At 39.9% G+C, this 24,717-nt stretch overlaps 1 protein-coding gene across 3 annotated transcripts in view; it reads left to right on the forward strand.

Moving 5' to 3' along the window:
• gng12b (guanine nucleotide binding protein (G protein), gamma 12b) overlaps nt 1-24,717 on the forward strand; it is a 79,496-nt gene that overhangs the window by 21,659 nt on the left and 33,120 nt on the right. The window contains exon 1 of one of the 3 annotated variants that reach the window (XM_022675415.2): nt 11,317-11,411. The exons of the other annotated variants lie outside the window; for them this stretch is intronic. The gene's annotated coding sequence lies outside the window, so the exon portion shown is untranslated. Of the gene's footprint in view, nt 1-11,316; nt 11,412-24,717 lie in introns of those variants that run through there. 3 annotated transcript variants of the gene reach the window in all.

The following is a 24,717-nucleotide window of genomic DNA, read 5'->3' on the forward strand; positions in this document are numbered from 1 at the left end:
CTTCTTCTCTACACAGAGGAATGCCTTATCCCCCCGAGAGAAGATCTGAGCTGAGCTGAGGATAAGGCTGTTCTCCTCAGGGAGTCGAGGCTAAACAGGCTAAGTTCGTGTGTGTAGCGGGTAAGGTGATCCACTCTGAGGTGGGTCAGCCCCTGCTGCTGGTGTTTAGAGGAAAGCTCTTGGCTGAGAGGAGCAGTGTTTTCGCCTCTGCTGCAGGAAGTGTGGGAAAAAGCCCACCCCCCCCCCGCACAACTCAGCTCGGTGACAAAAGCAGCAGCATTTAGTTTCAGTGCAGCGTTTCTGTGTAGCTCGGCTCGGCCTCTCGCTACTGTTGCGTAATATTAGCAGCCGTGGCGGATGTGAATATCCGTCATTGGGAAAGCCTTTAACCTGGGGGGGTGAGTTGAGTGAGGGGGCTGAGTGGGGGGACTTGCTTAACCTGCTCGAGTGCACTGAGCTGTGCAGGCTGATTGTGTGTGTGTGGGTGCAGGGCCCAAAATATTCTGCCGTTAAGTCAATTTGCCAACAAATGCATCATCATGTTTTATCATATTGATATTTAGAGTAATCAGAAACATTTATTCCAAAAGCAAGATATATATTCATCAAGACGTGTTGGCTTCATTGACGTCTTGGGACCACCCAAGTTGTGAAGTGTTACTTGTGAGGCTGCTTGAGCTCCGGCCAACCTGCTCATGGCAAGGCGACTTGAATTATCAGAGTTAGTGCAAGGCCAGATAATGGGTGCCAGAGGGATGGGACATAGTGGTCAGTGCAGTCTGTGGTGATAATGCTGATTATTACATATATAGATTACTTTCAAGTAAATCAAAATAGTATATCAATATAAAAGCATGTGTCAAAAAGTCATTTACATATCTCCGCCTATTCACTCTTCCACAGTTTAGCTGTGCCCGCATTGTGTATTGCGCTTCTTACGAGTGTCTGAGGCTGGTAACCTATCCTGTGCAATAATAATAGTCTCTTGCCATTACACAGCCTCATTTATAAAGAATGTATACACATAAAAACAAGCCTGAAATGTGCATGTGCAACATTTCAAGCAAGAACTGTAATTTAAAAGGAAATACTTGACGGAAAAACGAGCATTCATTTAAAATAATAGTACATGCCATTTTCTGTTTTTTTTTTCTCTCCGTACGCACACTTTCACTCCAGAATCTATGCAGTTTTTTAAATGCACCCTTTAGGAACAGCCTTAAACTGTTTTATTTTAAGTGCAGAGAGGAGTCATGTACCAGTAAAACTATGTTGTGACCAATTTTGGAGCTGCACAAACATACTAAGTGGACCTGAGAGAGAGATGTAGGATAGGGTCTCTTTAAAAGTTGTTTACTGCAAACACAACTGCAAAATTACTAAAGTTTTGTGTATTTCATGTATTTTTCCAGGCTTTTGGCTTGTAATATTTGTGTGTGTTGTAATAGACAACTCTAAAGGCCTCTGTCTGTCAGCTTTATGAATGTATGATATGCTGTAAGTGCTGTACTCTCTGCTTATTGTTCTGCTGCTGTTGCCCAACCCACTGTAGGCATTTACACCTTCCTGTTAATTATCTTCTGAACATATTTGGGCATTTTCCTCCCATCAGGATCCGACCTACATTTTTTCCCTCACCCACACTCTCATACATCCTCTTTCTCTCTCTCTCTCTCTCTCTCTCTCTTTTTCTCTCTCTTTCTCCCCCTCTCTCTCTCACACGCTCACTTGCCCTTGGAGCGCCTTGTTTTCATTACTTCTCAGGATGTTTCCCATATGTATTGTGTATACACACACACACATACAAACACATATGATATATATATATATATATATATATATAGTGCAACTCATATATTATGTAGATGTATTACACACAAAGTGATCTCATTTAAACTTTAATTTTATTGTTGATGATTATGGATGATTATACAGCCAACAAAAACATTATCAGCAAATCAGTGTGGGCAGTGTGCAAAGTCCTGCTGGAAAATGAAATCTGCATCTGCATAAAGGTTGTCAGCAGAGGGAAGCATAACTGACCATCAGTACAATCACTGACCATCAGTACATTTTGCATTTCATTGCATTTTCATTGCACTTAATTTGGAAAAAGGGACCAGAGTCACTTACGTATGTCATCATTACCTTCACAGACATAAAGCTTCATTTAATTCTTCCTTTTTTTTTTTAAAGCCTGTCTGGATTTAATGCAAAGTCAGGACTTTTTACCCTAAAAATATACTAAAACACACGCACACACACGCACACAGACGTCAGCCAAAACTTCAGACAGGCGTGCCCTTGCAGGAAGTGATGTCACGTCCCTTTGTAGTATTCCTCTTTTTGATCCAGCGTTATTTGGGCCAGTTAAAGTCGCTGCCCTGTACAGGAAGAGGAAGTGCTTCATTTGGGATTGTTATTATATTTCTCTGTCTCTGTGCTTTGTTTTGTCAGCTAGTGGCCACAGACTGCTTTGTGGCTCATTAGGTGCTTCCTGGTTCCTGTGTACGTGTGTATGTGTGTGTGTGTGTGTTTCTAGGTGGTGTTGGAGTGGCAAACATTTGCAGGATTAAATGAGGATGAGCAGGGCAGCAGGGAGGTACTGCACATAATGTACTGCAGACGGGCAGGATCTTAAAGCTTAGTCTTAGGGATAGTGGTCACCTTTTGATCATTTATTGGTGTTGCATACATTTAATTTTTAGTTCTATTTTTAGCATTAAGAATATTCTATTTGTACAAACATACACATTTTGGAGCATCACTGCTTTAAGGATTTGATTGCGTTAAGTGATGAGATAAGAGCTAATGAGTTAGTAAGGTTAGGATATTGGTTGATCACCAACCCACCTTGTTCACAACTCCTCTACGCATCCTATTTGAAATTATTGTATAGGTTTATGTTTATTTGTCTGCTCCAGAGTGTCCTATTCTATTGGCAGTAGGGGTGGAAAATATGGCCCTAAAATAATATCACAATATTTCAGGGTGCTTTTTGATAACTGCATTCTTGGATGTAAAAAATTGCATCAAATAAATGTTAAAGTTTCAAACTGTTTCAAACTTTCAGTGGAAATAATACAATCTTTAAACCTTTGTCCTTTTTGTATACAACAACGACTCTCTCTCTCTCTCTCTCTCTCTCTCTCTCTCTCTCTTATGCGATATGGCACAGCCCTAATTGAGAGCAGTAGTTCTCTACATGAACTAGACAAACTGTGTGTTGTTTTTGCGCATCTGTGTCAGCAATTGGTGCAACTTTTTTTATAGATGCAAATGTCCTATTTAACCTGAAACACTGACATAGACAGACTTGTATGGATACATAACACTGTTTCCTGGATCATTTATCCTGCATGAGCTCATGCACCCTGCCCAGGCTGTAATATATCTGCGCTACTGTATAAACCCTGCTGCGCTCAGTGAGATTCCTGCTGCTGACCCAGTTTTGGCGGGAGGTAAATCAGGCCAAGCTGAGAGGAACCCACGAGGAAACGCTGCACCCAGCCAGATACCAGTAAAAAAAAAAAAAAAAAACTGCGTTCTCTGTCCACGTCCAACCACAAAGCGGCTAGTGGCTAACTGCACGAAACTTACCGACAAGCTTGATAACAATGAACCTCCAGCACACTTCCCCTCTAAACTCCTTGCTCACTGCTAACTGTAACAGCTGAATCATTCCTTTATTGCAGGAGTGGACGTCTTCAAGCAAACGCACTTATTTAAACAGTGCTGCACTGTGATTACTTCAGACAACAGGCTGTTCACAATAAAGAGTCATAATTGAAATTCAGTGATAATGGTTTAGACCACCTTCCACCCAAAACTATATACCGTATTGTTCGCACTATAAGGCACACTAAAAATTAAACCTTTAATTGTCCTTATAATCCAGTCATCATATGCATGGATTTTACCATTCAGGTTGTAAGGAGCAGTAAAGACACACATCTGAAGTATATAGGGGCATTACAAAGGAGTTTCAGTCTAGTTCTCTAGCATCGTTCTCTAGCATTATTAGCATTAGCCGCTAAGCGCTATCTCTTTTGCAATTCAGAGGCAAGTATATCGGCCTGTAGCCTGCTGCTATCCCTTGCCAGCACTGATGGGGCAGTATTAGCATTAGCTGCCAAATGCCCTAAGCGCTAGCTTTTTTGCCAGTCAGAGGTGAGTATTCTCTAACTGTAGCCTGCGCGTTTACCGTGTTAAAACAAGCTACGTGTGACAAACCGCTAGCTAATATCACCCTGGGTTACCAGAACACTCAAGGTTTCTCAGTGTAGCAATGCCGGGTAGCTTTTACTAGCTTTAACTGTGGCAAGCAGTTAGCCATTAATGCTAATGCTGCTGCACCCAGCCTTAGTGGAAATCTGAAAATGTAAGCTTACCATAAATGGAATAAACGGAAGCACTATACTCACCCAAATAAATGAGAGAAATCTATATAGATTAACATCCAGCTCCCATTTAAAAGAAAATGTTTTTTTTAATTATTACAGTTAAATTACAGTTTTGTTTACTTATTTTCAGCACCAAACGGCACTTTAGGGACCGTAGGAAAAATATCAGACCACGTGAGTAATGAATAAATGTATTTAACTTTCCCAGAATGTTTGGTCAGGCGGACTAACATGCTTCCACTATGATCCGAGGAATGCCAGTTTGAATCCAGGGCCATGCTGCTTGCCATCAGCAGGCAGAGTCTGAGACAGCACAATTGGCCATGCTTTCTCTGGATGGGTAGATGACGCTCTCTCCCCACATTACTTCCGTTGTGATGTCGGTCACTGCAGGCATGTTAGCTGCATGTTATTAGAGTTAGGTACTCATCACATTCAAAATTATTTTTTAGGTTCCTGTTTGTTTATTTACTCCAGAGAGTCCTAATCTTTTGACAGTACAACTTTGCAGGAACAGGTTCACTTGTGCAGAGAGTTGGTGACCCCTCTTATTTGCCCCTCTCGTGGAATGTCCGACCCTCGCCTGGCCCCCCACACCACTACCCCTCTGACCTCCCACCCCTTTTAAAAAGACCTGCAACTGCCACTGAATGAAGATACTATTACATGGGACTGTGTGTCTTGAGTGTGTATGAGTGTGTGCACTTGCACTGAGTATTCACAAGTTCAGTGTCTAATAATATGTCCTGTATTAATGTTATTAGCTTAAGCAGTTAGCATAGAGAACTAGCATGGGCACAATTAGCATTAGCATCAGTTTGCACAGTAAATTACATTTGCTTCGCTGTTTAATTCAAAAATATCCACAGATAGCTTGTAGAGACTAGAATCAGAAAGATACATCAAGCTTTAATGCTGTTTAGACACCTAGGAGAAAAGTGTTAATTTGGTTTATTTCATCTAGCTTGAGAAGAGCTGTGTTGAAAGCCCAAAGAGTTCTTTGTACCAATCTGGCTTTGACTATTGCCATCAAGTATGTAATAGTAGCTATTCCAGGAGTTAGAATTACGATTAACACAATGAGCATTAGCAGTTTGCACAGTTAGCATTAGCAAATAGTGCAATTAATACTACCGTGCTAAATGCTATTGTCTCTGCAGTCGTCAGCTGAATAACTGAGGGCATTTTCACACCAGCACTATTTGGGCCGGTTAAAACAGACTCTGGTTCGTTTGTACCCTTAGTGTGGTTCGATTGGTGTGAAATCAGTAATTTCTCTCAGGTGGACCAAGACCAGCTAGAGGAGATGGTCTTGGTCCGGTTCCCAACGAACTTGAGAGCGGTTCGCTTGTGTTAAGAACGTGATCCGGTGTTGATCTGACCCAGCTATCAAACATAATTCTTTTATTTGAGCTAAACTGCTGATAAGGCGTAGTTTAATCTTATATATTAGCCATTAAACTCTAATTACCACATCTATGAAAAACTGCTGTCTCTGCTGCTCCATGCTGTTTACATATGCCGTGTGTGCTGCGTTCACTGCTCTCTTGCGTGGTTTATTGGTGCATAGTTAGATGCATTTAGGTTTATGCCTGTGTGAAACCAAACCAAAAAGAAGGAGAAATGCTCCAAGTAAACAAACTCATCATCCAAACACACATCTCTATGTCCTGCTCCGTGCCACCCCTTCCCATAATGCCTATGTAAGTGGATAGGAATCTGGTGTTCCTTCCTCAGGCCGCTGTGCGACGTGAGCATTAGTACAGCTGCCCGGTGAGGCTCAGCGTGGTGGGCTAACCGTTTGAATAGTGAAGGGTGTGGGACAAAGTGACACGGGGCCAACCCCAGTGTGGCTTCACTGGAAAAATATTCCCCATCCACTTCCATGGCATTCCTGGAATTCCTACGGCAGCTCCGCGCAAAGTCCTGAAGTGCGTTTGAAGCCGAGCCGAGCTGCAGACAGAGGAAATGGAAATATTTGGCCGGCCCGAAATAAGCGGGCTTTAATTGCGGGGCCAGCAGCCGTTTGTCCTTTGATGAGAAGTTGTGATGGATGGGTTGCCCCTCTTCTCCACCCTAGACCACCACCGCACCCCTCGTCCACACATACTTTCCCTCTGAGCTCTCTCTACTGTATCTTCATTTGTATGGCATTACCTTTAACACTGTTGGCTTCCAGTGCCCTCAGAAATGAACCACTTTAACTTGAAGAGTGTGCTCCCTATCTCTTTTCCTTTTGCTCTTATTGCACTCTGCTTTTGTGCAAAATGGTACTAGAATATTGCTAAACATAATTGACATTTTAATTATAGGTGCTAAATATGTTATTTTAAACATTTGTTATTGCAGCAAATGACTAATTTGTAATGGTGTGAAAGTGGAATGAAGGTATCCTAAGCAAAGAGAGTGTGTGTGTGCGCGTGTCTCAGGGGGGAAATTGGCCGTTTAAAGCTCTGGGCTTCCTGCAAAATGAACCTCTGCACCCAGCCATGCAAATCCTGTTGAGACAAAGAGCCCAGACTGCCTGGTAACCCACTGCAGACAGCCAGGTTGCTGTGTGTGAGTGTGTGTGTGTTCAAACAGTAAATCAAATATTTTAATGTAGTCTGGGTAAGTGAGTGACAGGTTAAGTATGCTTTAGCCCATATAAACTGTATTCTATTAGGAATGAAATTAGGCGTTTATTGTTTATTGTAGAGCACTGTCTACTGGCTAGATATCAGATGATATCAACTGAATAAGGTCTATGGCCCACTGCAGTTTTAGATTTCAGGGTACTAGTAACTAGATAGGCATTATAGTTTCAATAGCTGGATATGGCAAGATCAATTGAATTTGTATCAGAATCAGCTGATTTTAAGTTCATGTTTATGTGATGGACAACCAATCGGCCAATAGTTTAGCAGATGCTAACAAAAAGACAGATCACAAGATCCATATTTTGCAGGTTTCTGCAGAATTGTATATAAAGATTCTTAGGAAGTTTTGATTATTTATTTTATAAAACAAATCAAATTTGATTTGAACTAAATTTCACCTTGATAGATGATGCACAACATTACAGAAGCCGTGCACAATGATGCATTACCATTGAAAGGTTAATGTTGTTTAGGCCCACCTTCGGTTGATATCCATGATATTCGAAAACACTGATTGGTATCTCTGTAATGAGGTGATATAAATCCACTACATTTCCCATAATACCATGCAAATTTTGTGCCTCACTTTTTTTTTTCTCAAAATTCCACATACCTTTTACATTTTTATATTTTATTATTATTACCCAAAAATTTGAGTGGAGTCAGAGTAGTACAAGGGTTGTCCCTGGTTGACTAGCTGGCAGAAATGCTGACCTGTGTAGTAAGGCATTAAGCTGAGATGACCTTTTTCTGACCACTGCCTCTGTGCCCTCAGCAAGGGAAAGGACCTTAAACCCATCTGCTCCAGAGGAGAAAGTAAAAACTGCTCATTGATCTTCTGATAATAAATATAAAATCTTAGCAAAATTCAGAGTGCCTATTATCTGTAGTATTAAGTAGTATATACATTAAAAAAAGGTTTATAAGACTGTATTAATATTGAATAATAATACAATATTTTATAATTTATAGAGCCTGAATCTGTTTGTAGAATACTGCTGTGTCTATCAAGTGTATCACTAACTTCACAATATAATGCCCAGTAATCATACTTTTTAAAATCTTAAATCACAATATTCCTAAAACAACATAATTATGTTCATAACCTGATATTCAAAGGGCATTAGAAAAAGATTAAACATGTCTTTGTTTCATTTTGACTCTTTTACAGGGTCATAGTATTATTATTAATTTTTTGCAAGTATCACATCTATTAGGCTAAAACATGTGTAGTGTGCACCAGGCTAGTATTTAGCACTGTGTAAATTCGTAAACAACACAGATGCTTAGCTTGGTGCTGTTAGCAACAGTAGACCCATACATGCTCACTTTCCTATGAGCTGTTTTTGCATTTGTCTAATTTAAAATAAACTGGTTGCTACAGTAAAACGTGAGATAACTGCATGTATAGGTATGTGAGACATTTCAGCCACAGGACACTCTCTTTATCTCTCCATACACTGGTATGAACAGTAATTTTATTTTATTTCATTTCATTTCATTTTATTAGTATTTTTATTATTATTTATTTTAATAGTATTTTTTGCCAGATCTTTGGGGCAAAACAGACATAACAGTATATATAGATTTACAAATGATAAAATTACATTATAAATCACAATTTATAAATTATATATATTCTAAGTCACAGTGATTCAATCCATCAGTTCAAATCAAATCAAATAAATATCCATGATATACTAAGTAACCAATTAAAATACATATTTTGGTATTACTGAATACAAAATAGTACGCCTGCCCTGTGTAATATATTATATTAACAACATCTTTATTATACTAAAAACATTCATCATTTAATCCGTGAATCGCTATTACATGAGGGTTCTGGGGGTTGGAAGGTTCAGTGGCAGGTCTAGGTTAGTCTTGTTTTGTTTGTACACACACACACACACACACACACACACATGCACGTTTTCTTGTCTGATGTGTGTTTTTTCTTCTGGTGAAACACGTGGGCGGATTTGGCATTTTTGTGTGTGTGTGTGTGGTCATCTTCAGGGCACTGAACTGTTCCTGCATGTCCTCAGGCTGTACGGTCACTGCGCCAGTTAGGAGGAAATACAGCTTCAGGTCATTTTGGGCCAATTTAATAACCAGAGGTGTGTGTTTGTATGTGTAAGTGCGTGTGAGTGCAGATGCAAGCGTTTGTGTGTAAGGGTGTGCAATATTCGATTGTGTACAATAATATCGCAATATCTTTTGACACAATAAAAAGAAAACTCCATATCGTGACAGTAGTGATATTCCTGAAAGCAGTCTATTTAGTATATGTTTTGCTGTTTACTGTATTTACAGTTTATATACATGCCCCAAACATGCTGTGCTCTAGTTTTGTGGTAGATTTTTGATGTTAAATTCTGCAATTTTTTTTTTGGTACACTATTATTATTTTATACTAAATTGCGTATCTTAGATAGTGTTAAAGTTAGATTAAACTAAACAAAACTTTTTTTTGATAACATTTTTTTTGTTGCAGCAGTGTATTCTTAAAATTAATAATAAAAATGTTCTATGTATTGTATAGGAATTTTAGAGCATCTGATGATATGACATCATGACACGTTGCCTTCAATAATGATGATTTGAGACTCTGTGATACTTGTTATATTACAAGACACATAATCTCTATGATACTTAGTGGCATCTGTGTTACTGAAGAGGATAAAATACACCTAAATATGTTAATAACAGCAATATTGGATTCATTGGTCAGTTTCACAGAATTTATCAACCAATTTTCTTTATCACAGGTTAAACCTATTCATTTGATTAGCGCCACCATGTGGAGTGATGAAACAGTAACTTTTAAGTAACTATTTTTAAGTAACTGTGGAGTGATGAAACAGTAACTATTAAGAGTGTGTGTGTGTGTGTTTGTGTTTTTTTTTTTTTTCTCTCACTCCCTAAAGCAGCGATGGTAGTGATTGATTACGGTTCTTGGATTAATTACTACTAGCATTATTAGTGCTGAGAAAACAAGAGGAAATGTTTTTTTTTCTCTATCTTGCTCAAGGCTTCCTATTTATCCTCAATAGCATCAGATAAAGTGAGAGAAAGGAGGAACCTTCCCACGCCTGCTCCATCTCTCTGCTGTCAATCTGAAGGTTTATCAGTGCTGAGGCAGGTCCCATTTAGAGCTGCTAATTGCCCCCACCCACTTAACTGCCCTCCAATAAGCTGACCTGTTCCACACATTCCAGAAGCAGTTCAAGAACATAGCCTCCACATGTCAGAACCGTTGTTCTGCCAAAACTTGAGATAACAACTACTATTATGACCTTTATTTGTACTACAATGTTCTCTCACTGACCTCTCTGCTTGGAGTACTTTGGCCAGAACCTTCATTATGGAGCTTGGCCTTTGCTTGCAGCATACGCCTGCACTTAATCCTTAATCAGCATTAGTGCTGCAAATGCATACTTTAAAGTGATAGTTCTGCAAAAGTTATTTTTATATGTTCACAGTTCATAACATTAAGAGTCTTTCACATTGAGTAGTTTTTGGACATAAATGTTTAAGATATTAACCTTTATCAAAACATATACTGATGTGAATGGGCTCAAACTCCATATTTCTCATAACTGTCCGCTCTTTCTGTTTCTCTGATCCCTGTCCAGTTCTGCTCTTTTTAAATTCCTCTTCTGCATAAAGTTCATAAAGACCCTTTAGTGAAGAAGTACTGCCAGTTTAATCAGCATGTGTGAAATTAGTGCTGCAAATGTCTTTTGCAGTGATAATTCTGCAAAAAGTCACATTTGTATGTTCACAGTTTATACCATTAAGGTTTTTCACATTGAGTACAATGTTTTGGACAAAAACGGTTCAGATGTTAACCAGTAGTGAAACCTTTACTGATGATCTCTTTAAGTTCCCCTTCTGCATAAAGTTCATAAAGTTTATAAAGTCCCTTCAGTGGAGAAGTACTACCAATAGAATAGGACTGTCTGTAGCAAATAAATGAACATGAACCTATTTGCACCAAGCCAAGTGCCAGGTAAGAACTATAGAGGAGTATAAAGCCCCTCAGTATTGAGCTGTAGTATAGCAGTGGAACTGTATGTCCTCAAAGCAATGCTTGAAAATATAGCAGAAAGTCTACCCTGCACAAAAGAGACAGTTACTCCAACAAAAGCAGGATTAACTCTTTCTCTTTTAATACCCACTGAATCAGCAGGTGCCTCAAAACTTTTTGTCACGAGTAGAGTGTTACATGTTCTGTTCTGTCTTGTTCTGTTTTTGTTCTATAATTGCCTCAGTTGGATCCTGGACGGCATCCTGCTGTCTTTGACTCTGCAGGATATAGTAAACCGTTTTCTTCAGGGCGTCCAAGCTGCAGGGTGTCTGGACTGTGAGTGTGCATGTGTGCATACGCAGCTAAAATAAACTGCTATCTGTCTTTCTGTCTAAAGAGGAAACAGCACAGGCCTTCGCAGAACAACTCCTCCCAGAACTCTTTTTCTGCTTCCTGGATTTCTTTTAGCTGGCGGCACATTTCACAACAGCCGGCCCCTCGTGGGCCCCCAGCCGACTGCGAGGTTGTGAGGTTGGGCGAGGTTGACGGGGGGTGGGGGGTGGTTTAGGAGGGGTTAGCGAGGCTGCTGCAGGTAGGTCGAACAGAGCGGTATCCACCTGTTCATGGAAACAAGGTCAGGACTTCCAAGAAGCTGAGAAGGAACTGAACAGGCCTGGCCACTCTACTCCAACTTCCTATTAAAGATTAACTCTCTCACTCTTTCTCTTTCTCTCTCTCTCTCTGTCACGCACACACTCCACACACACACTCACACATATACTATACAAACGCACACACATTTGCACGGCTTTTGTTTATGAAAACAGAAGCTCTGGTTCAAATCTTTACAGGCGTTACACTGCTTACCAGCCATAACACATTTTTGTTCATTGCATGGCAATAGAATTGTTTAATGTGAGGTTACATATTTATAAATAATAAGATATGAATATAAAATTGTATTATTTACTTAGACAATTGGAAGACATTCCTTAATGTTTGTATCACAGTTGAGCTACTCCACCTGCCACTGCACTGTTTATTAATGCCTATTAAGACAATGGCTTGTACAACAGGTTCTGTGCATTTGATTTCAGGTGAATGAATCAGAATCTGAATCTGAGTCTCTTCACTCAGTGTGATTCATTTGTCTTGATGAGTACATGCACGTATAACATGCTGACACATACTGTAGTAAAAAGACCAGACAAACACAGACTGCTGACAAATACTCAAAAGGATATGCAGTACTTAAGGGATATAAAATATATTTACCGTATTTTTCGGGCTATAAGGCGCACTTAAAATACTTATTTTTTCCCAAAAATCGTCATTGCGCCTTATAATGCAGTGCGCCTTGTGTATGGATTTTGCTTGTGTTTACTGACCTCGATTTTTATGTGATACACGGCGCTCTGTTGTGCAGAATTCCTCACCCACGCCAGAAAAAGATCCCCCTCTTGGGCTAGCGCGCGGTTACCTTTGACTGCCGTACTGCCTCTCGGCTGTGGCTCAGGGTAGCTAGTTTCCACTGTAGCTCCGTGGCCAGAACAAGGTGCCGGTAAACTTTCCTTTCCACCCGTTCTGGGGTAATAGCACAAACTGTTTCTTTTTAGCGCCCACTTCTAAGTAAAGTTAACCTCTTAACACGCGCTGGCCCACCGGCGGGCCAGAAATATTTAATATTTCATAACTGGCTGTGTTTCTGAATAGTTATGAACAGTTACAGGTTCAATATAGACATCCAATATACCATTTTAAAGCTTAGAATCTCTGCTTTTGAGCTATTTAGCCTATTTAGCGGAATATCCTTTCAGAAAATAAACATTTAGGGCGAAATATGTCTTGGTTATGATTTTAATAATTCATAACTCTCATATTTGCGTTTATCGTTCGTCCATATTTCATCGAATGCGGTCATGTCATACACCATTCGAACCGTCTGGCTCTCCGGATTCCAGAACTGTGCTTTTACTGTAGGATGTATGTTTCATGAATTAGAGCTGCGTCAGAGCGCATGTTTCCAGTAATAAAAGGCTCTCCTTTTGTCCTGGGGTAACCTCCGGTCACTGCCGCCACCCCCCGAACACACACCCGCGCTCAGCCACAGGTCCTACCTTCAAAACGCGTCCAGACTAAAGAGAATCCATCAATCCAGTCTCCTGTAATCCACAGTTATATCCAAACAGCGCTGGAAATCACTTCATCCAGAAATGAAACTTATCCAATCTTTATCTCTGTTTTAAAACCGTTTTATTCACCGAATTCGGCACAACACGCTATTATAGTCAGAAGCCTCGCGGAGTAATGCGGTACTTGCTGTGCTTCAACATAATATTATGGTCTGTCGGAGCGTTGCGGCTACCGTTGTCAGGAGCCTCGCGGAGTAATACGTACTTGCTGTGCTTCAACATAATATTATGGTCTGTCGGAGCGTTGCGGCTACCGTTGTCAGGAGCGTCGCGGAGTAATACGTACTTGCTGTGCTTCAACATAATATTATGGTCTGTCGGAGCGTTGCGGCTACCGTTGTCAGGAGCGTCGCGGAGTAATACGTACTTGCTGTGCTTGTTGATTTATTGCTCAGAGATGTTGTTATTTTTCACAGATATTGTGAAGGATTTATTGCTCAGAGTTATTGTTACTGATATAAATAAAGTTTCATTTAGTGCGCCTTATAATCCAGTGCGCCTTGTGTATGGACTAACACTAAAAATAGACCATTCACTCATCGTGCGCCTTATAATACGGTGCGCCTTATAGTCCGAAAAATACGGTAATAATAAAACAAGTAACACATTTTTAATAGAGATTGAACAGAACTAGACCAGTTCTGTGTGGTTGCCATAGTATACCACATTGTTTCTATGCTATTACAGGCTGATTGGTCTGGTGTACCAGGTGGTTAATATAGTTTAAGGTGTGTTTGAATGTTCAGTAGGGCTGCATGATATAACGTTATATACATGATATAATGTGCAATAGTCACATCACAGGATATGCAATGTTACTTAAGGCAATTAAATCAAACACGTCATGTTGCAATGTTTTGATTCTTGACACAAAAAGGAGATATACAGTGTTATTGCTGTTTCTGTGTAATTGACAGGCTTCTGCTGCCTGCACGAGGGGGGGAGGGCATTAGTAAACACGAGGTAACCGCATGGCCTCCATCCACATGGTTTGGTATGTGCTGGTAAATGCACGGGTCGAAAGCTGTGCACCTCAGTCCAGCACAGTTTTGCGTAGATATTTTCAGTTACAGCTGAATTCACGCTTTTAATTCCACAAAAACGCTCTTGTTTATCTTTCAAAAAACAATTTAAATGCCTGATTAAAGGACCGATTACTGTAGTTTTGCTGGTTTTTTGGGGTTTTGAGTGCTCGGCGCTGACTCAGCTCTTGATTGGTCCGGACTTGCATAAAGCAAGGTATTCTGGGAATGCTGTTTGATCATTTTTCACAAATGAAAAGTTTTTTTACCAATGAAATTTTAATAATGCGTTTTATAGAGTAGATTTAGATTTTTTAAATTTGTGGTCCGTGCAGTAATATTTGTATGAAATGTATTTTGTTTGTTTTGTATATATGTAATATATATGCTGTAAACCTTCACTGTTAAATACACATTAATTATGTATTATAAACTTCTTTGAATTTTGTGGAATTTCAATTCTACTTTCTGCAATTCAAATTTTAACTGCAATTGCATTTCCTGTTTGCAGTCTTAGCTAAAATTTAAAGTCAAGAATTTAATTGGAAATTATGGGTCAATCTCTATTCAATTCTGAATTGTGTGCAAAAATGACAATTTAGTGGTTCCTCATTTTTCTTGTTTCATGTTTATCTGCTTCAGAGGGTTCCTATTCTATTCACAATACTTCTCCACCACTACAGGGTCTAGACACGCTATGTTTGTTTATGTATTGTGCATTTAGAGGAGGTGTTCACAAACATTTTGACATACAGTGATGTCAGTATTTCATAAAGTGTGTGTTTGTGTGTGTGGTTACACTGTGAGCAAGGTCAGTGATGAATGGGCACGCGAGAATGTGCTGTGCTTGGTCAGGTGGTTGTTGAGGATTTCAGAGAATTCAGATTTGACTTCCTTTTAGGTCAGGTAGTAGTTCCTGCAACCACACACATACACACACACGCCACACATCCTCATACACACACACCACACATCCTCATACACACACACCACACATCCTCATACTCACTCTCTCTTATTTTAATTTATTCTCTTTTTTCGTCTCTAGCTGTAATCTTGAGTGCACTTTTTAAGCGGTGCTCCCAAGTGCTTTACAACACTTACACTCATTTATTTATCTTTCAATAGACATCTATCCCCCTATTGATCCCTCTCTCACCAACTCTCTCAATCATGAGTTACGCAGCAAGCCTTTTATGGGTATGAATGGGTGCTGTGGGGATTTCACACTCTTTCCTTCCCGCTATAGTGTTGAACTGACCACACTGCTCCTGATGATGCAGCGATTAGATCATTCTCTCTCTCTCTCTCTCTCTCTCTCTCTCTCTCTCTCTCTCTCTCTCTCTCTTTCTCTTTTAACTAACAGAAGGCAGCATTTTTCAGTACCTGCCTCAGGGGATTTCCCCGCGTTTGGAATGAATATTTTCGGCATGTTAACTGCACTGACTCATGTGTTGTGCGCAGTTTACTCCCGACACTCGTCAGTGCATTGATTGTTGTTGGGTAAGATGTTTGTTTCGAAGCGCAGGTCTCACATGTTTGGAGTAATTTAGAGTGATCATTTCACCCCATCACCTTTTTAATCTCTGAACACTATTCCTATTTTTGTTTCCACTCTTGTTTGTTAGAACTCTCTTTTCTAGACTGTCTTGAAAGCTTAAATGACCACAACTTATTTGTGTGTATACTGTTTGTTAAAATGTATGAACACAAAAGCTTAACACCAGACATGTATACATGTTACGACTCAATGTATCACAATATATATTATATATTTAAAACATATGTTTATAAAATATGAGTTACAAAAAGTTTACTCATCTTAAAACATAAGCACTCTAAACTCCGTAAGACTCTCCCCTCTCAATTTGACTTAAGAAAGTTACTGTAATTAAACGAATAGGGAGAATATTGGTTGTCAAATTCTCTGAAACTGACACCAATAAATCCATAATTCCTAGTATTTTCTTATTTAGACATTTAGGAATGTTTTATCATCTTAAGTTGCACAAATGCCATGAAGTATTGTAGAGAATTGCCTTGCAATATATCGAATATCACAGAATCACTGTATCATGATATCATCATTATTGCGGGCAATGCCCTTTGATTCCCACCCCTACGTTCTAGTGGGCAGAGTTTGAACACAGCATTAATGAACCACTGTCTCATACCAATCTCTGCATGTAAACTAATAATAGATACTGTTTTGTTTTACAAAATCAATACAGTATTGTTGATACAATGTAACAGTATTTTCTTACATGATATGATAAAAAAAAAAACTCAACAAGGCATAATGTTAAATTGTCAGTATTTATAGTATTTATACCACCAAAAACAAAAAAACAAAGCCTCTGTATGTTTAATTGGTAAATCAACTTAAATTTTTACAGGTAACTGTAAACTGCAATATGGAACTGGAATATTTTGTTCCCAAACCATTGGCACTCTAATAAACTATACACATGTTTTGGAGTTGAGTGGTGTTTGTCCAACAAGTTAAACAGGATTAATATTACAATCATTATTGCCACTTCATACTGGTATGTGTGGTTAGCCAGTGTTGTAAATGTTTTATCTTCTCAGGAGAAAAGCATTTAGTAAAATGTGATTATTATTATTATTATTATTATTAATATTATTATTATTATTATTATTATTATTATTATAATATCCCAATAATGCTTAATGTAGTGACTCTACCCATCCCAGCAAACAAGCACTGGTACACTGACTGGTTGCAGGTAAGACTGCAACTAATAATTAATTGTGTCTTGTTTAGGCAGTGATTTATTTTTTTTTCCGATTTTTCCGTTTTGGTCTCCAGCACTTTGTGTAGGTTATTGCAGTTACAAATTAATAATTAATCCATACTGAAATTTGCTGACAATTTTTTTTTATCTACATTGTGGATTATGTTGACTAATCGTTACAAGCCTTAAAAAGTGTGTATTGGCTCCAGCTATCAAAAGGTCAGCAGGACTAGCCTTGCAGAATGTAATCACCCTATTAGGAGTTGTGATATTTCCATTATGGCTATAAAAGGACTGCCTGGGTGGCCTTTGGCATTGAACAGATAAGGCAGGGAACACAGCGCTGGAGCTGCAGGTAATACGTTTTATTGTTTATTACAGATAAGAGTGTGTGTGTGTGTGTGTGTGTGTGTGTTTTGGGTTGAGCAGTGTCACCCGCAGCAGCAACAGTGGCGGCAGCGTAATCTGCCCTCCGCATTCCTGCACTCGTTCCTGCTGGATGCGTCATCACTTTTGTCCTTTACTGCTGTATTGTGCTGGCTGTGTCATCCATTCTCCAGCCTTTTTTACACCTCTCTTTCTTTCTCTCTCATTTAGCCCACTCATCTTTCCTTGTTCAGCTCTCTTTGAGCGAACTTTTTATGGTTGGACCCCGCCTCCATTCCTCAAATGTCTTTCATCTTTTTCGCTCATTTACATCTCAAACGCTGCTCAGTCTCAGTCAGGTTCTTGGAGTGTGTGCAATGGTGTGTGTGGAATGTGTGCGTGTTGAGTAATTTTGCGTTTCCATCTCCATATTTATGCAGCATTTGGTAAGTGGAAGCATTGTCCGCTGAGATGTTTGAGATTACACTATGATCTCATCCTCCACCAAACACGAAGAAGCTAACTGAAACAAACGTTAGATTCTTTCTTCTACAGTGAAAGCAAAAGTATTCCTGTGTTGGGAATGAACAAAAATATTCAAAATATTCAACATGTTCAAAAAGTTCGAACTGCAGTTTAATGATTGAGTTCATTTTTAGGTCTTGTCAACATCACCTACATGGGCTCTGTCTCCCTATACTTGACATTGCTTAGTTTGTAGAGGGGCTTGCATCAGCCAGCAGCATGTTTTCAATTCAGCCAGTTGTCTTTCCAGGTGTTATGCCGAATTCTGCCTCCTTACCAGAATCTGTTTCCCTTTAAGTCCATGCCCATTATGCAACAGAATACATGTACGGCGGCTTATCAAACTTGCTGTTGATTGATTATGTAATAGAAGGACATGCATTGGATGGTGCAGAGTTTCCTTTTCCAACAGGTGTTTTGCCAAATTCTGTCTCCCTCCCTTTTGAGAGCATGTGCATCCTGCAGCAGAGTTAATGTAGAAGGTTCCTCTCTGATTCCTTTTCTTTCAGACTCGCACACACCTTTTTTTCGCACTATAAGGCGCACCGGATTATAGGGCACATTTTAAGCAGCACTTGTTAGGAACAGGGGTGTCGCCATGTTTCCCTTCTAACTCCTGTATAACGCTGCACTTTAGCAGAGTGGCTTTACTGCTCCTTAATACCTGACTGGATAAAATTCATACTTAAAGCGCACTGACGATTTTTGGCACAAATAAAGTATTTTATGTCCACTTTATAGTGAGAAAAATGCAGTTGATTCCTCTAAATGTTCAGTCGTTCATGTTCCAGAAAGTGCCTGAAGTGGAGCGCTAGCTTGTACTTGTACAGACCCATATGAAGCCGTACTGTGTTATTAGGCTAATCAGCAGTAATTTCACCTGCGTTTGGCCTCCTGCTCGGATTCCTGGCTCTTTTGGCTGAACTGGATGCTAATCATGCTGTTAACAGGTGCTGAAGTGGAGATTAGCATGTTAGTGTGAGGTCTGGATGTAGCAGTTAGCTGCCAAACAGGCTCATACAGGCTGCTGTATGAAAGGCTGTCTGTGACCTTTTAACAGCTTGACTGTTCATTCAGCGCTGGAGTAACAGTCTGGAGATGTGTTCACTGTTTGAGGTGAACCGTGAAATGAAATATGAAATTGATGGTTTTGTTATGCCAAAAGCTGTTTAACCTGAGGTGGGTAGCATGCAGTACTTTCAAATAAATGTGCTTTCTTTTATAATGACAAGAATGGGTTATTTATACACTATATGGACAAAAGTTTTGGGCCACCTGGTCTTCTGTCATTGTCTTCTGGAGTTAAGGGTATTTAAAAAGAGTTGTCACGCTTTTGTTGGAGTAACTGTCCATGGAAGGCTTTCTGCTAGATTTTTACAGCATCACAGCATTGATGTGAAGATTTGATTGCATTCAGAAATAAGATAAAGAGTTAGTGAGGTCAGCTGCTTTTATGTATATACCTTTATAGCAGGGGTCTCAAACTCATTTTCCATGAGAGTCACAACTGACTGTGTATGTCCACTAGCCTGCTTTTCCCGATTGGCTGGATGCAGCATGACAGCTGGATTCATTTGAATATGGTTGAGCTCTGCTGAACTTGGCCGTTAGGCTGCGTTTAGCACAATGCAACCCAGCATGAATCCTGGCATGTGGCAGCTCTCTCCGTTGAAATGAATAGGGATCAAGTAGCAGTCCACAGAATTTTGTTTTTATCTGCTTCAGAGAGTCTTATTTTATTGGCTTAAATTTTCCACTATATGCTACAGGAACTAGACAAGCTGTGTGCATTTGCACCTCTGTTTCAGCACCGGGTGCAACCCAAAGTTCCTGAAACATCCTCATTCTAACGCTATATAAAAGTATATTATTAAGTATCTGTATATGACTTGGTGGGTAGTCATGCCAGACTGTCATGGAATGACTCAGAATGGAAGTGGTCCCACTTTTGTCTTGGGGAAGATGACTAATGAATCAGTCTGTGGAGGCACCATGGTCAGTGCAAAGATCAGAGGGTTGATTTCACACATTACATATCCAGAAGACCTGGAGGCACCATGGTCAGTGCAAAGATCGAGGGTTGATTTCACACATTACATATCCAGAAGACCTGGTGTCATGGTGTGAGGTTACATTTTGTATGATGCCAGATCACTTTTGGTCTACAGTAGGTACAGACATTTTGGCAGCCCAGCATTGCATTAATGAAGTCCTTCAAGCAGTGGCCATAACTTTTCTGAACACACACTCTGGTGTTCTATTCCAACAAGACAATGCTCATCCACATACTGCTGCTGTTTTAAGAGCTTGCCTTAAAGACACAGATACTGTATCTTGACCATCTGCATCACAGGACCGTCTACAGTAAAAAGTGTTGCATGTTTGGACTACACAGCATTTTGAATTCAGATGTTCCTTTAACCCTTTCAGACACTGCATCCATTACAATGGACATTGTGTTTTTTTTTTTTGTTGCACATTAATAACACTATTTGAGAGCTGCTGTCCATCAGAATAGACCACAAACCAGTTTATGAGCCAATGAACCAGAATGAGCCAATGAAACAGTAGCTTGGCCCTGCCCACTGCAAAAACCCTTGAGGAATTGAGGCAAAGTAACAGTTTCTTTTTTTTTTCCATTTTTTACTAATTTAATATTATTTAGAACACTTTTTAAACGTTTTTTTACTGTTTAGGGATGGTTTATGAAATACGATTAGTATACAATATAAAATATCACACACAGGCTTCCAATGCAATGGAAATAAAATAAAATAAAAAATATATATATTTAAGTTAATTGAATTGATTTGCTATATAGATTTTATAGTAGAATATATTCTTCTTTTCCGTGCATTACAGACAAAAAAAAAACTATTTTTATTTTTTTTTTTTCCCATCACGGGAGATAATTTAGGTCAAAAATGTAAAAGGAAAATATAGTCTATATATAGGCTAAACTGAGTAACTGACCCTTTAGGATGAAGTGTGAGTGTTTTATATATAGTGATTTTAGTGATTTGACCAAACATTTTCCGCTTTTTAGATCAACAGGCTAATAATAGGCTTAATAGTCTTAATAGGCCAGTTCTTCCAAGCATGTGCAGTCCCAGATTTGGTCTGCAAAATAGGCTAATTTTATGTGCACTTCCAGCACTGTCCATCATATAAAACCTTTTAAGTGGTTAAATGCAGTGCAATATTAGAGCAGCCACCAGGCCAGCAGCAGCCAGGAACTGGAGGCCTCCTGCTGTAAGTACCGGCTGATTATATATAGCCATTGTTTTTACAGTAAGAGAGATTCAGGGTAATCAGAAGTGGCCTTTTATGTCACAGCTCGGCTAATTCCTGCTATTCTCGTCTTGCGCAGGGAGGAATGCTGAACGGAAAAATGCAGAAGAAAGAGGACCGACCCACTCTCATGTCCTTGGGAGTGCAATTTTAGGCGGTTGAGCCTATTCTCTGTGCACACCCAAAGCTCTATTACGCACTATACTAACCTGTTCTTACGTAGCACTGAGTTATACATTCATAGCAGCGCACGCACGCGTCCGGGACACACGCACGGAAAATTTCTCCTCCAGTCTAGTGTTATGAGTGTTTACTGAGAGATTTTAATGTTTGCTTTCATTACTAATCCAAAGAAAGGTTCCCATGCATGGGTGGGCAAGACTTTGCATGCATTTTATACACCCTTGGATCACCTAAAAGTTTTTATTAAAAGTATTTTTGCCTTCCTTATTAAAAAAAAAGCAATTATTTATTAAACTGTTTAAACTATTTTGATTACTTATTGAACACTGAACATTTTTAACATTCCGTGCATACCAGCAAAGCACAATTAAATAAATGTCAAAATACAGGATGAAATTGCATTCATTCTAAATAGAGTATTAAATAAAAGCATCATTGTCCAGAATAACATGTTGAGTCTTTTGCTTATTCAGATAATTTTTTTTTGTTATTGTTTTTGCATTTTCAACTACAATTTTTGGTTGATAAATATGTGGTGCATCCCTAATATACTCTCATCACTAAAAAAATAGTTGCACCCAGAAGTGCTGTACTTTCATAGAGTAACTCAGAATGGCAGTGGGTCATCTTCAGTGAAGAATTTTGCTGTTATCACGCTCACGCATCACACAACCAGAAGGCCTGGTATCTTCGTGTGGGGTGCAATTAAATATTGAGGAATATTTAGGACCAGCACATGCCTCCTCCGATACATGTAAAGTCAGCCACCACCTCTTTTTAAACTGCTGCTGATGCAGCATTGCTGAGTAGCATCACAGCACTAACGCTCGGAGAAAAGTGCAGCAACTCGGTTCCTATACATCAGCTCTCAGATGCCTTGTGCTGAGCGACATCACCCTAGGAGTGATAAAGGGAGAGCGCCATCTACTGTACCCACCCAGAGAAAGCAAGGCCAGTTGTGCTCTCTCAGGGCTCTGGCAGCTGATGGCAAGCTGCATGACCGGGATCAGGACCAATAATTTCCCTATCCCTGAATAAAATGTGTGGGATGCTATTGGACATGCTATCAACACTCCCAACCACCCCTCCACAAGATCTGCAGGAACTGTATGAGAATATTGGAGCTGCATATATATATATATACAATACAATACCATACAATAAATAAGAGTTGCTTGTCTTGTTTAGATCGTTCATTGTTCCAGGTATTTTTTTTTATCTTTCTTTTGAATAGCATTGCAATCAGACACTTCCTTCTGGCTGCAACTATTTTTGCAACCATTTATTTGACGATGAGTATATTTATAGATATATAAAACACACAGTGTTGTTTTCAGCAGCAATATTAAGTACAGGGCTCGAGTTTTAGCTGTAGGGTGTGTGTTGAGTGTGTGTTGGGGTGGGGGGGTGTACGGTTTAGTGCAGCTTTGAGGGGCTGTGGGTTTGCCGGATTCCTCTGAAATGAGCTCAGTCTAGCCCCACTGTCTAGACGCGGACACACTGGCGGGGCCTAAATGCAATCACTCGTGCACTACAAAAATACCCCAGCCCCACACATCACGACTGCAGGAAGCGTGTGTGTGGATGTGTGTGGGTGTGTGTTAGAAGGAAGAGAGGAATAGATCTCCTGACTCCCCTCCTCTTCCTTCTCTTCCTCCATCCAGAGCCTGAAATATGTTTCCTGACCTCGCTGTACCCACAGACATCACTCACACAGTCGCTCTATGCCAGTCTCGAGTGTCTGCAGGAGTGTGAGTCCAGTCTGTAGCGGACATTATGTCTAGTCCTGTGTCCAATGTCTGCAAGCACTGCACTGTAAAAAAGCTAACCCATGCTAAAACCTGTCAGGGTCAGCTAAATCTCAGTGAATGTAGCTTTTATGCTAACTTCTTGGCTGGCATAGTTATTCTTTTTTATGTATGTTATACATCTTTTACTGCAGTCTGCAGGATAATGACATTTCGTCATCTGCTATTTTACCATGAGCACCCATTATGCGCCATACCCAACTGCTAGGACTGTACAATAACAGCTCTCTTTTTGTTGCAAACCAGGCTAATGTCACACAATGAGGCTTGAGGTACAGTAAGGGTGAGGTACAGTGAGACTAAGGGAGGCAAACTGAGGTACACCGCGGTACGTCTAGATAGCGCAAGGTACAGAGAGGTACGTATAAAACTAAATAGAGCGAGGTACAGTGAGGTATAGCTAGATAGAGCAAGGTCAAGCAAGGTACAGCTAGATAGAGCAAGATACAGTGAGGTATAGCTAGATAGAGCTAGATAGAGCAAGGTACAGCTAAATAGAGTGATGTATAGTGAGGTACAGCTAGATAGAGCAAGGCACAGCTAAATAGAGCGATGTACAGTGAGGTATAGCTAGATAGAGCAAGGCACAGCTAAATAGAGCGATGTACAGTGAGGTATAGCTAGATAGAGCAAGGTACCGAGAGGTACAGCTAGATAGGGTGAGGTACAGCTAGATAGGGTGAGGTACAGCTAGATAGGGTGAGGTACAGCTAGATAGAGTGAGGTACTGCTAGATAGAGCAGGGTAAAGCAAGGTACAGCTAGATAGCGCGAGGTACAGCTGGATAGAGCGAGGTACGGCTAGATAGAGTGAGGTACAGCTAGATAGAGCAAGGTACGGCTAGATAGCATGAGGTACGGATAGATAGATTGAGGTACAGCTAGATAGAGCTAGCTGGAGTAAGGTACAGCTAGATAGAGTGAGGTGCAGCTAGATAGAGCAGGGTAAAGCAAGGTACAGCTAGATAGAGCGAGGTACAGATAGTACAGCTAGATAGAGTGAGGTACAGCTAGATAGAGTGAGGAACAATGAGGTTTAGCGAGGTACAGCTAGATAAAGCAAGGTTAAGCAAGATACAGCTGGATAGAACGAGGTACAGCTAGATCGAGTGAGGTAGAGCTGGATAGATCAAGGCAAAGTGAAGTAAAGCTAGACAGAGAGAGGTACAGGAAGATAGAATGAGGTACTTTGAGGTAGAGCTAGGTAAAGTGAGGTACAGCTAGTTAGAGTAAAGTACAGTAAGGTAGAACTAGATAGAGTGTGGTACAGCTATATAGAGTGTGGTACAGCTAGATAAAGTGATGAGGTGCAGCTAGAAGATATGTATCAGTGTACATATTTTCTGCACTCATTGAATTTGTTATCTTGTAGTTCAGACATCAACATCAACTCTTGAGTTATGTAAGATTAAAAATCAATACTGTTGAAAGTGTTGAATGTTGAACAGTTATGTTGAACAGTTGGGACCCACAGTTTGAGTCCCACTCAAGTCACATGTT

Source organism: Astyanax mexicanus, chromosome 5, assembly GCF_023375975.1.
Source record: "Astyanax mexicanus isolate ESR-SI-001 chromosome 5, AstMex3_surface, whole genome shotgun sequence".
Classification (NCBI taxonomy): Eukaryota; Metazoa; Chordata; class Actinopteri; order Characiformes; family Acestrorhamphidae; genus Astyanax; species Astyanax mexicanus.